Source organism: Sceloporus undulatus, chromosome 4 (assembly GCF_019175285.1).
Source record: "Sceloporus undulatus isolate JIND9_A2432 ecotype Alabama chromosome 4, SceUnd_v1.1, whole genome shotgun sequence".
Taxonomy (NCBI): domain Eukaryota; kingdom Metazoa; phylum Chordata; class Lepidosauria; order Squamata; family Phrynosomatidae; genus Sceloporus; species Sceloporus undulatus.
Window position 1 is genome coordinate 57,589,076 of NC_056525.1, and position 13,875 is coordinate 57,602,950.

At 43.5% G+C, this 13,875-nt stretch overlaps 1 pseudogene; it reads left to right on the forward strand.

The window, feature by feature from the left end:
• Nucleotides 1–10,908: 10,908 nt before the first annotated feature.
• LOC121930176 lies at nt 10,909–11,063 on the forward strand (annotated as a pseudogene).
• The last annotated feature ends 2,812 nt before the right edge of the window (nt 11,064–13,875 follow it).

The following is a 13,875-nucleotide window of genomic DNA, read 5'->3' on the forward strand; positions in this document are numbered from 1 at the left end:
CTGTGTATTTTATGGTTCCCTTGTACAGAATTCAGTATCTGTAGAATTTTGGGTTGCATTCATATTTAAAGAAGATTTCTAGCTAAGGATTCTAATACAGGCTTGATAATATGAACAAATCACAGATATCTGAGCAGGGTTATCAGGTACAGTATAAGATAATTGGGTTTAAGAGCCCTATGTAGCTCTTGCTCTTCTCCTGGCAAGAATAACATAACCTCAGGAATATGTTTAGATGGGTAAATAAGTTTAAAATGACCTTAATAATAACATTACTCCCTTGAATGTAAAATAAACAAGGTAAGGAATTGGGAAGAGAAAGCTCCCATTCAGTTAACTGCATCTTCATCATATTTATTCCGACATAAGGCTCACTGAGTTCTAATTCCTTGCTAAGGTGAGTTCAGGATTTCAGCCTTAGTTTGCACCATGTGGCTGAACCACCTGTGTATTTCTGCTAGGACAAAACCAGATATTATGCCAAAAGTAATGGTAGCCACTAAAACAGCCACATGTATGGTCTGCCCCTCATTTCTGCTCCCTCCCACTGTCACAGATCTCTGTGGTCCCCTGACCATTGCAGCAAAGGATGTGGAATGGGAGCGCAGGACTTGTCCTGTCATTAGACACAGGGCGACAGTCACATCAGTAGCAGCAAGGTGTTTGCAGAGAGAGCTGCGTGCCATATAGCCACTTCTAGATTCTCTGAATCAGTCTGTTGCCTTCAGGTGCAGCAGCGCAAGCGACTCCATTGCCAGTGTTGAAGATAGATGCAGTGGCCACTCCAGGCAGTTTTGTACATAAAACAGGTGTAACTGCTCAAAATATCCTGAGCTGAGCCTGTGAGGAGTGTGTGAATATTGTATGGGAGGAGGAGTTCAGTGGGCCGTGGCTGTTTTCCCTGGCAGCTAGCTTCTGTTCTGTAATGAGTTAACTGGCAAGCTTATTTGACATCAGCCTACTGTAGTGGCAGATCAATCAAGGATGAGCTAGAGATATAGCACTGTGCTTAAAGGAGAGGTTTGGATTGATTATATTTTAGGGCAACCAAGAGCACACGACTACATGCTTTAATTGCTCAGTTGCACGCACATGCAACCATCTGTGACAGAGCAGAACCATGTGCTAGTTAAACTCAGAGATTAAAAATCCTGAGTGTTTTGAAGCTACCCAAAGGCATAGAGTATGAGCACTTGTTACTCTGTTTGAAGTAAGAATTCAGCATCTGAAAGGAAGTCCAAAATAAGCAAGCAATACTGTTGCTTACTGTGTTAATGTTGCTGCTCAAGCTTAAGAGCAATGTATTATAAATAAATAAATACAATTTTTATTCTATGATGTTTATCACACTATGCTCTTAAAGAGGTACTATTCCAGTGTGACTCCTCTAGCAGCCTCCTGTTGCATGCTGGGATTGGCAGTTTTAAGGAGCTGACCTTCTCTGCCTGAGAATTCTAAATACCCCTCCTTAAAACTGCCAATCCCAGCATGCAACAGGAGGCAGCTAGAGGAGTCACACTGGAATAGTAGCTCTTTAAGAGCATAGTGTGATAAACTAGAGATGAGGTTGGTATGGACTACCTCTCCCATAGAGGTGCAGCTGACACCGATACTGTAACTGTTCAGTGCCACTTCAATGACCCTTTTTTTTGCCAGCGATTTTAATTGGCTGGTTGTGGTTGTGGTTTACTGTTTTGCTCTGCTTGTCTTTTGTTTTGGCTTATGTGTTGAAGTTTGTAATTCTTTAAATATATATTGGTTTTTACTATATTTGTACACTGCCTGGTATTATAAGAATAAAATGCAGTTTTAAGTGTTACATTAATAAACAAACAATAAAATAATTTCTTCCCCAAGGTCATTATATTTATACGTAACAGTGCACGAGCTACTGTGGTCTTTCATGGTTTTGTTTGTATTGCCTGTACTCCATTAGCCCTAGCTTAATCAATGGTGAGGTACAGTATTGGAAGGTGTCTGCCAACTCAAAAAGACAATAGGCATGGTAAATTGGGGGGGGGGGGGTGTAGGAAAATAGGGAGACTGTACCACATGGATTGAGTCAATCAAAGCTACACCCTGTGTTTGCACTATCTGAGTAGGGCAGTGGATGACCAGATCTTGGAAGTCTTTCATGAGGGGACAGTGTTGCCAACAGCCCCGAAGAAATTCCCCGGAAATGTCTGTCCAAACCCACTGAATCCCCCCCAGATCACACGGAAATTCAGTCACAATTCCCGGAAATTCCCAAATGTTAAAAGGTAGATGTTTTGCAATCAACGAAATAAATTGTAAAACATATTGTACTTATTCATTCAACCCTCAAATCACCACTGAACCAACAAAAATCTTTCATTCAGTCCTTTTAAGATATTTATTTTGACATGAAGGAGGTTCAGGAAGCGTGTGCCAATAGAAAGGTGTTCAGATGCAACCACACTGCAGAAATAAATCCATTTTGAAACCCTTTTAGTTGCCCTGGCTCAGTACTGGGAATCCTGGGAATTGTCTCGGAGTCTGAGTGAATCGCCTGATTGGGTCCAAGACACACTGCAGAAATATCCAGTTGTGACCGCTTTAACTCTCCTGGCCAGTGCTAGGGAACCTGGGAATTTAGTTTTAGGAAAAGAGCTCGGTGCCCAATAACACAATTCCCAGGATCCCTACACTGAGCCAGGAGAGTTAAAGCGGTCACAAACTGATATTTCTGCAGTGTTTGACCTTCGTTATTAAAATGCTCAAGGTCCAATCCAACTGCAGAAATAATCCGTTTGAGACCGCTTTAAAACTGCCCTCGCTCCAGGCTAGGGAACCCTGGGAATTGTAGTTTTTGTGAGAAAGAGCTCTGTGCCACAATGAACTACATTCCCATGCATCGGAGGAATAACACTTAAGTTAGGAAAGCTCATGCGCCCAACTTTTCTTTCAGTGAGACCAAAGGTTGCTAACAAGATCTATCTTCACTATCATCATCACCATTAGATTATCATTATTAAAAATCCAAATGCAGCTGAAGAAGTGGACTTAATTGGCAACACTGATATCGGTAGATTTATTCATTCTCTGGGGGCTGATCTGGAAGCGTGGAGGCAATGCCCTTGTCAAAACCAGGGAATCCTGGAATTGTAGTGTTGTGACATGTTGAAACACTGCTTTTACTGGCAGCAGGGCTCCATGCATGGAATTCGGGGCTTGGTGGTTTGCCCATAAGAATCCCATCATCGCAGTGACCTTGCTTTAGAACAGTGCCAAACTGGATTATTTCTGCAGTAGGATGGCAAGGAAAAGGGAAGAAAAGAGAGCCACAAAACAAATTTGGGAAGACAGGGCAGGGAGCCAACTACCAGGTGCTCGTGCCCATGCTCAGAGGCATATTTAATCACTACACACACACACACACACACACACACACTCAGGGACATCGCATTCACATCACACAACCCAAATGGTCCTCACAGTACAACAACAACCCTGAGAGGTAGGCTTGGGGCACCTGCCCAAGCTCAGGAATTCAGAAATTCAAATGTCCCTCTCAGGCACACACAGAAGTCCACAACATCAAGCCATGAAACCATGATCAAGTATTGCCTTTGTGTGCCTTAAAACTTATTTCTCTTGGATCCAAGCCGCAATGGGGATTAAGCCACCAGATCCTCACTCCCTGCCTCTCCCAGCACGGCAGCCACTTTGTTTCCCCTGGAGCCTGAGAAGCCTGAGGGAGGGGGGGGGCAATCACTGCTCTCTGGATTGGCTGAACATCCTCCAAACGGGTTTGCTCGCCTGGCTCGCAGAGGGAGTCATTCATGAGAGAGAGAGAGAGAGATTTCTCCAGCCCTCTTGGCTGAAACGGTTACCACTCCAAAGGGTTTAGGTTGCTCCTGCAGCAGGCTGCAGCTGAAACTGGCCAAAGGCACGGAAAAGGCACTGATTAGAGCAAGGCGCGAAAATCACACGAAAACTCTGAAAAGTCCCCGTTTTCGTGTGAAAGTCGCGAAATTGGCAACACTGGAGTGGGATCACTTTTTTTTATTTTAAATTTTTTAAAATAATTATTAACATATATACAATGTTGCATATGCCCCAATCCCTACTCCCCTCCCCCACAGCTTGAAAGAGTTAGGATCAATACATTGTTTACAATAATACCTAACATTCAATATGGGATTTAATACATTATTACATTTAATTGCTAATTGTACTCTGTATCCCTTTAACCTTCTCAAGCATTATTTCCCAACACAATTCCAAGCTTTTACTCCCTTTCTCCAATATATTTTAATCTTCTATCTCATAATATCAAACAACAGGTTTCTGCCAAATACTTCACTACTTTGGTGAAGTTCCATTTTTTACTTTCTTTCCATCCTGATGCTATCACATCCTGTGTTGCTTTAATATATTCTTTATGCTTTTGTCTTCATTGTTCTTCACCTATTCTTCAAATTTAAAGTTATACAATTCTCTTTGCTGAAAGAACATCCTTGCCTAATAGTTTTATTAATCTCTCTTATCACTTCACCCCAAAACTTCTGAACACACGGAAATCCCACTACATATGCATAAAAACCCTTGGACCCACTGAGTGCCAACATTAGCTCAGGCGTCGGCAACCCCCGGCCTGCAGGCCATATGTCGCGGAGGCGGCAACCGGCCCCAGCCCAGTCCTGCCACCGCCGCATCCTCCCCTCCTCCTCCTCGTGGGCCTCCAAGTTCCCCATGGCCCTTTAAATGCAGCGGTGAGGAGGAGGAGGGGCCTGGCTTCACCCTCCTTCTCGCCACCGCCCTTAAAGGGCCAAGGGCAGCTTGGAGGCCCAGAGGCCTCCAGGATGCCCCCGGCCCTCCTCGTGGTGGCGGGGGCAGGAGGATGAGGGCAAGCCTCGTCCTCCTCGCCCCCGCTACTCTTAAAGGCCAGGGGCAGCTTGGAAGCCAAGAGGCCTCCAGGCTGCCCCTGGCCCTTAAGACAGCGGCAGCGAGGAGGACGAGGCCTGGCTTCATCTTAATCCTCCCCGCTGCTCTGAGGGCCAGGGGCAGCCTGGAGCCTCTTGGCTTCCAGCTGCCCCTGGCCCTTTAAAGCAGCGGAGAGGAGGAAGACCGGCCCGGTCCCCGCCGCCCGCCAAGAGGCAAGGAAGCCTCCCCCATGGAGAGGCTTCCCTGCCTCTTGGGCTCCGAGGGCTCCTCCTCCCCTTTTCCTCCTCCTCTCTCCTCTCTTCCTCCTCTTCTGCCCCCTGTTCCTGCTCTTCTTTCTCCTCTTCTTCTTCTTCCTCTCCTTCCTCTTCCCTTCTTCTTCCCTTTTCTCTTCTTCTTTCCCTCTTGTTTCCTCCTCCTTCTCTCTGCCTCTTCTTCTTCTTCTTTCTTCTCTTCTTCTTCTTCTTCCCTTCCCCTCTTCCTCCCTCTCTCTTCCTCTTCCTCCTCCTCCTCTTTCCCTTCTTGTTTTTCTTCCTCTCCTCTTCTCTTCTCTTCTCCTCCTCTTCTTTCCTTCTTTTCCTCCTCCTCCTTCCTCTTCCTCTTCCTCCTCTTTTTTCCCTCTTCTCCTCTTCTTTTCCAGAGGGAGGCCTGGGCTGCAAGGCTGAAAAGGGGCCCCGGAAATGGCCTGCTGCCTCCTGGGCTCCTCCACAGCCCTTGGAGCCCTTTTGGCCGAAGGGAAGGGCCGGGACGGGTGCCCAAGCCCTTCCCTTTGGCCTCCCTCCCCTCGGCCGAAAGGGCACCTGGAGCCCATCGCCAAGGGAAGGGACCGAGGAGGAGAGGATGGCACACGCCTCCTCCTCCCCGGGGGGCTTTGGTGAAGCTCCGCCCCCAAGGGTGGAAGCTCCACCCCTGACAACGCAGCCCCACCCCCAAGGGTGGAAGCTCCACCTCCCCGCGCTCTGGCCCCCCCGTTTGTCTGAGGGACAGCAACCCGGCCCCCGGCTCAAAAAGGTTGCCTACCCCTGATTTAACGATAGATTTTTATTGAAAAGTGCTAATTGAGAAGGGATCCTGTACCATCGCCCTATTAATTTCATCGTTGGCTCTTTTATTCTAGTGTGCTTTTTCTCTTAACCTCTTGTATCCACAATAGTATATCTTCGCTTGTTAAATTTAAATCTCTTTCCCAAACTCCTTTCAAAATGTCTACGATTTTAAACTGATGCTCTAATATACTTTATATATAAATCCAATAATACCTTTGCCTTCATTAGCATCTTTTTATCACCTTAACAGCAAATAATAAATCCGACAATGTTTGGAAGTCCACAACTGCCCATACCCGCTTAAAAGTCCTTAACAAATATGATATTTTCCCACATGGAAACAGTATGTAGTTGTCATAATCCATGCCAGATAGTTAGGAAATGCATAACATAAGGGTAGAGCTCAGGGTGGAAATTGTGTACTCTCTAGGTTTTGTTTGACTATTTCAAATCCCAGCATTATTTATCATTGGCTATATTATCTTGGACTGTGGGCTCACGAGTCCAGAATATCTGGAGGGCTACACCATTTTCTAGCATCTGCCAGCTGAGAATATTCTAGAGGAGAGACAGACAAACAATGTATTTGAACTCAACTGTTATCTCACATTTTTGATGTGTGCTTTCAAGTCATTTCCAGCTTATAGCAACCTTAAGGCAAACCTGTTATGGGGTAGACGCTTGGCAGATTTGCTCAGAGAGGTCTGCCATTGCTTTTCCCTGAAGACTTGCATGTGACTTGCCCAAAGACACCCAGTAGCCTTCACAGCCAAGCTGAGCATCAAACCCTGGTCCCCAAATCATAGTCTACACTCAAATCCCTATGTGACTCTTTCACATACCAACTTTATATAGTTTAATGGTAAATTTTGAAAAACTGCTTGTATATGCAAGCAAACCAAAATCCCCATAGCTACAGGAGCAGAGAACTAGCCACTCTTGTGAAAAGGTGATATTGGGCCTGTACAACGCCCAAAATAAAGCTCTTCGGTCACTTTGGAGGTATAATGTTTAATGATGCATGCGTCCTAAGAGGCCAGAAGCCACGCCAAGCCACACTCCAGTCCTAATGACTGGACCACAGCTTGGACAAAGCTTTGCCTCTAAGGACACAGCGTGATTTAAATAGCATACCCACAAAGTGACCCAAAGCAGCCTTATTTTGGTCTGTCTGTATGGGCCCCCTGCTTCCCATCATTACATTTAACCAGTTAGTCATTAGGGGTAGTGACAGGAGGAATACTAAGAGCAGAAAATAAGACTACAGTATGAAGCCCACTTATCATCATTAGATCCTTGAATTCAATGGGATTTACCTCTGAATAAACATACCAGATTACTAGTTATATTGGCCAAAATTGAAAAAAGAAAAACGGTATCGCGGCCTTAAAACCCCCCCCCCCCCCCCCCCCCCCCCTCCCAATAGTTTCTGTTAAATCAATGGACAAACTGCTTAGTTGAGTTGAATTGTAACATTTATCTTTCCTCTGAAAACCCATCTAAATAACCCCATTGGTTCAGGTACACATGTCTTATTTTTAACGTATTCGTCAAGGTTTATATGTGGCACATGTAAGCTCAACAGCAAACTGGTCTGTGTCTTTATACTAAAAAACCTTTACATTTTCAAGTGTATCACTGATTTATATTTATGGATTTACATGAATGTGACCAGTTTGTATAAGTCGGTCCTTCTTAACACTGATTTTTTATACACGGATTTAAGCATACACGGTTTGAAAATGTTCCAAAAATATAAATTTACCTTGATGTTCCATTTTTTATTAGGGACACCATTTGCTATGTCAACTAATGGGACTGAGCATACACGAATTTTGTTATACACGGGGATCTTGGAACCAAACCCCAGCGTATAACAAGGATCCACTGTATTCTCATTTAAAATGGCTGTGATAAGAACAAGAGCAGAGTTAAAACAAAACAAGTTTATTTGTAAAATAACATATTAATGATTTTTGACATTTATCCTATTTTAACACTTAAAATACTTGAAACTGATTTCAGACTGTCATGAGTGTGTCCATTAGCTAGACATGTATTCCACACTCCCTCTGTGTGGATTGCAGTAGAAAATGAAATGAAATAACTATCCCCACAGTACCATAAGAGAATGAGAGAAAATTACCCTTCTACCTTTATTCCCCTGTTGTTTGAACAGAATCAGTTTGTTTTGTCTGTCTCTCTCCCCCCCCACACCCCTCTGGGTTTTTGTACTAGACTTAGAGATAATATAAAATACACAGTTTACAGTACCCACCTTGGCCAGAGTCATCTAAAATCTGCATCCAATAAAGGCAAGACATTAGTCTTCCCCAATTCTGTTTAAGATGCCATACACTTCTGTGTTAACAATATCACTGTAAGGGGTGATGCATCTGTTTTCCATAATCATATTCAACATTGATTGTAGCTAACATAAGAACTTGACACAAGAGGAAAAGCAGCAAAAAAGTCACCGTGAGACAATGATCAATTCTCTCATTTTCCTCTAAAAAGAAACAGTCATATAAATATTGCTTTTATTGCTTTTTAATTTCAGCATAAATTAATTTATAGCATCTAATAAACAAAGCAAGAAAAATACAGCACTTTTTAGATGACACTGTGAAATTACACACACAACTGCTTTAGTTAATTACTCCTCTTCTAACTATGAGACACACTTGTGATGCAATTAAACTCTACAGCAAGTGGAACAGGATTCAGTCTTCATCCTGCAAACTGACATAGGGCATGTAGGTGTACATTTTCCAAGACAAACATTTCTAAGAGCATAACCTTTTATAAACACCAAGTTTTCCATGCAACATTTTTATGCATTCAGTACTACTTATCACATTTAGACTAATAGTCAGTTGTTGTTTAGTTCTGCTTGAAAGGAAAAAAGGGTTGGATTGGTGGCTAGAAGATAATTATTTAAATTGGTGTTTTTGTCGTTTAACCAAAACTCCATAACTGGCACCAGTTAAAGCAGCGCCACATCTCAGTGATATCTTGCTTGAAAACAGTTGCAGAGCTTTCATAAGTGCCCCTTGTCAAATGTATGCTTTTTAAGCAAAAGACTTGGGCTCTCATCATAGATTTTCTACCAAACAAAGCTAATATGGGACAGCAGTCAAGAAAATATTTGCCCAGATCTGAACTCTTCAAAAGAGCTCTCATGCTCATGTGGTTTTGGCTGCAGTTTTGCCCATCGTGGTTTTTCAAAATACTGACAATTTGATGTCTCTGGGTAACGTCATACACCAGGAAAATTGGCTCAAAATGTCTTTCACAGACTTCCATCTTTATGTCAATGTACTTAGGCAATGTGGTCAGCAAAATTGAGAAGCCATGTTACTCTTTTGAACAGCTAAGAGCTTGAAATAGAATATTCCAATCCTAAGATGATTAAACTCACTACAATTGCAAACAAACGTATTCTGCGTGTGTCAGTGAAGATGTGCTGTGTGTGTGGTGTTGTGTATATAATATCTGAGAAGCTGTATTTAAAAGAGATATGTAATGTCATAATCTCGTTATGCTTCTTTTTTGATTCTTCATTCATCATTCACTATCAGATGTCAAAACCTGCAAGATACATATTTCAATTCTTCTATGCATAGGTGTTGCCAAAGTCAGGACCTCCAAACCGGACAAAATGTAGGACAACATTTTCAAATGTAGGACACTTTTTAAAATGGAGAACACGCGGAAAAATTTGATGATTTTTAAAAAAAATGTTAATATAAATGCATGTTTCTTAGGCATGATCAAAATGAAGGACATTTTGGCATTATTCCTAGACAGATGGCAGAAATATACTTCCCTTTCTGGCCAAACACCCCCCCCCATTCCTTCATCATCACTATCATTTTTAAAACAAAGCAGCATTAAAAGCACCAAAACTACACAGAAAAGGCACTGGGGGGGGGGGAATCTTTAGAAATGGGCACCCACCTCCTCCTCCTCCTCCTCCTCTTCTTCCTTTTACTTCTTCCTCCTCCTCCTCCTCCTCTTCCTTATCCTCCTCCTCCTCTTCCCCCTCCTCTTCTTCATCCTCCTCTTCTTCCTCTTACTTCTTCGCCCTCCTCTTCTTCCTCTTACTTCTTCGCCCTCCTCTTCTTCATCCTCCTACTCCCTCTCTTCTCCCTTGGCACCATGCGCCAAGAAAGGGCGCTTTTCCCTCCCCCTGGCTGGCCCAGAGGCTCACTCCTCCTCCTCCTCCGAGGCTCCACCTCCCTCTTGAGGCTGGCCAATGGAGAGCTGGGGCTGAAAACAGCCTCGCCCCCGCTCTTCTGCCATTGGCCAGCGAGCCTCAAGGCAACGAGCGCTCACTATTTTGGCCTTGTGTGTGCACGCACAAGCAGGGCAAGTGTGAGCTGGCACCAGCCGCAGCCCAGGGAAGTGTGAGCAGCGCGGCCGCGCAGATGAGGAGAAGGAAGTGGAGGTAGGCGGGTTGAGCGCCGCGCGCAGAGCAAAAGAGGGAGGAGAAAGAGGGTGGGCTGCGCGGCCATGGAAAAAACAGGGAGGTGGGGGAGGAGGAGGTGGGTGGCCGCTGCGGGAGCGTGTGGATGCGGAGGCGGAGGAGCGCCACCCGGCCCGCAGTGGCCAAATCCAGGACCCAACCCCTGAACTGGCGGAACCGGACCGGGGCCGGGCCGGTTCCACCAAAACTGGGTCAGTCCCGCCTGCAAGCGGGTTATGGCAACTCTATCTATGCAAGGATGTGCAAAAGGACATCCACAGGTTAACACAGAACAACTGCTTTCCTATACATTATCTACCCAGGTATACACATGTATTATGTAGTCACTGGGAAACATGAGCCTAAACTCCAAACATTCTTCACCATTGGCTATACTGACAAGAATTGCTTAGACTTGCAGTCAAACAATATCTAGAAAATGACATGGTTCTAACATCAGGCCCACATCCAAATTATTAGTCCCAACTATTGCAGACCTGGCAGGATATGTACAATGATCACAAAGGTGGTTTTCTCAGGGTGAGGCTCATCCATTGTACTCATGCATTGCTGACCCCTGCAATTTCCCCAAATGTGGGAAACTCAACTACATAATTTATGGTAGAATCAATGGGAGTTTGAATAAATGAGAACTTGATAATTTGATTATCATGTATGTTCTATTTAATGAGTTTACTCTAGTTGGAACTATTTGGATTTAAGACGTGGATGACTAAAACAAAAACCAGGCTTTCCTAGTTGAAAACATGTGGGCTGTGAAAATAATGCATCCTTCAAGACAAGATTCCATATACATTTGGAAGCAGGCCATTTGATGTCACTGACTACTGTCACTCAGTGGAATTGGCAGCAGAAGTGGAAATAATTTGCTCTAGAGATTATTTTATGTAAAAATGTTAATATTTCTGTAGTTGCTACCTGTCTATCTTTGCCTGACCAGGCCTGATGTTACCAACTGTCAAGGGAGGGGAAGGTATCATTTAAGCTATGTTTGGGAGGCATACAGCTTTTTACCTTAGAGTGAGATACCCCAAATGTCCCTTTCCTCCAACCAGTTAGATGAGGAATGTAACTGCTTCTGCCTTTGTTATGAAAATGTGAAGGAGTTTTGTGGCATCCGCAGCAATCACACTAACCCTTCAAGTCAAATCTATTTGCACTTCAGGCAAACAAAATATTAAGGAAAAGAGCTACTGTTATTATTAGTAGTAATTGCAATTATTATTATTCTTGCAAATAATGCTACAGTGCTACGTTTTCAGTTTGTTCCATGCTCAGCCTCACCATTTATTTCTTATGATGGAACCTATCTGTCATGACCCCAGAAGTCCAGCAGTACTGTAACTTGAATATGGAATCAGAGGATTAAAAATCCTGCGTCTTTTCCAATAGGAGGGAGCCCTGGGGCCCCTCCACACTACCTAATTATAACACTATAATTTCACTTCAACTGCCATGATTCCTTCCTATGGAATGCTTGGTTTTGGACTTTAGGGAGGAATATTTAGAATTCTCACAGCCAAAAAACAAACAGACAAACAAACAAAACCCTCTAGTGCTTCACCAAACTACAAACTCCAAGACTCCATAGGGTGCAGTCATGACACTTAAAACTGAATCCTAGCACTATAATTGTGTAATGTAAAAGAACCTTGGTCCAAACATCATTAGAGATAGGCCCTCCCCCCAAAAAGCCTGAAAGACCACATGCCCTGTACTTGTGGTTCTTGAATATAACTCTAGCACTGAAACAGGACAGACTTTTCCAAGAACACAGTCCCATAACTGATGCAGTGAAACCAGCCGCATGTTAACCTTTTAAACTTGGGATATTGTTGTGGCTCTTGGGGGGAGTGAGAAGCCAATTCTCTTTAAGTGCTGAGGGAGGCATTCTAGCTCACCTTTTCCAAGAGGAAACTGGTTTTTCTCTCTCCATGTGCTTTGGTGAGATCTGACCTTTTAAACTTGGGATATTGTTGTGGCTTCTTGGGGGGAGTGGACAGAAGCTAATCAGTAAGGCTGTTCGACAGTGGAACACACCTCCTCGGAGTGTAGTGGAGTCTCCCTCCTTGGAGGTCTTCAAACAGAGGCTGGATGGCCATCTGGTCCGACGATGCTTGGATCTGGATTACCTGCATGGCAGGGGGGTGGACTGGATGGCCCTTGCGGTCTCTTCCAACTCTATGATTCTATGATTCTATGATTCTATGTTAAGTTTCACTGCACCAGCTCCAGTGCTATGCTGCAAGTGGAAGGTTTCTTCATGGGTGGCTTTCCTCTTTATGAAACGGTTGGGACCAGGAATAGGTAGTCTAGCTTACAGAGGAATAAAGGCCTCAGCTGAGCTTCAGATCTTGTTGGAATGCAGTGGTTAGTTAGTGCTTGTTGGAGTGGGGTTTTTAGATGCTGCATTCCCCCCTCCTCAAAAAGTTTTCCTTTTCCTTAGCTTTGTGAATCAGATACATGGTTTTATGTTTCTATTTGTCATTTTTGCTGACTTCCTGTTGCAGTTTGTTTTCTCTGTCAAGAGAAAGAGACAATGATGTGCCTACCATTTCAGAAAGCAACCTGATGTGCTTGTAGAGAGGGTGGATCTTCCGATAAGAACACCTGGGCCCTTCTTTCTTTCCCCCTGCAGAAGATGGGAGAGGCTCCCATGTGCAAGGTCTGGGCATGTCAAGCTGCCAGAAATATTTATTCAGTCACACAGGTTTGTTGGTTTTATCTTGGCAGGCAAATGCTCCACCTTGTTCAAGTAATTCTTCCTGCCATGAGGAGTTGCCCGCAAATACTTGCACTAGTCAATTGGCTCCTTCCCAAAATAAACTCTTTCCTGCATTCTGCATCCTGTTGACTAGCGAATGAGATCTGACAGTTTCTGACATGTTATTTGTATTTAAAGGCATGGGATGTGAGGTTGGGGCAAGGTCATGATGGGCCAACTGTTCTGTTTGCCAAAGCATTTTGTAACACTTGTGAGCATCTGTGAACCTTCACAGAATGAAGGAATAGCTCATGGCAACCTTTAATATAGTATAGCTGATGTTGTTCAAATGAAACTGGAGGAAGCTCTGATGGAGAGAGGAGAGAGAAAGAGAAAGAGACAGGTCACTGAACTGAAGTTAATCTCCAGTCATGTCTAAACAATGCTAGTTTAGCTACTGCCAGTATTGTGAAATATAGACTAAGAAAACACTGTTGTTATAAACAGTATGTGTTTGTTACTATTTACTGTTAATATCAATAATTATGAAACAATAATATACTACAGATGTTTTAGCTTTTAACGTCCATCATCCCATCGTTATAGTTGTGTCTAATAGAAGCTATAATTGTTGGAGAGCACTGAGTTGGAGGACTGGTTCAGGATAGATATCTATTATTATTATTATTATTATTATTATTATTATTATTATTATTATTATTATTATTATT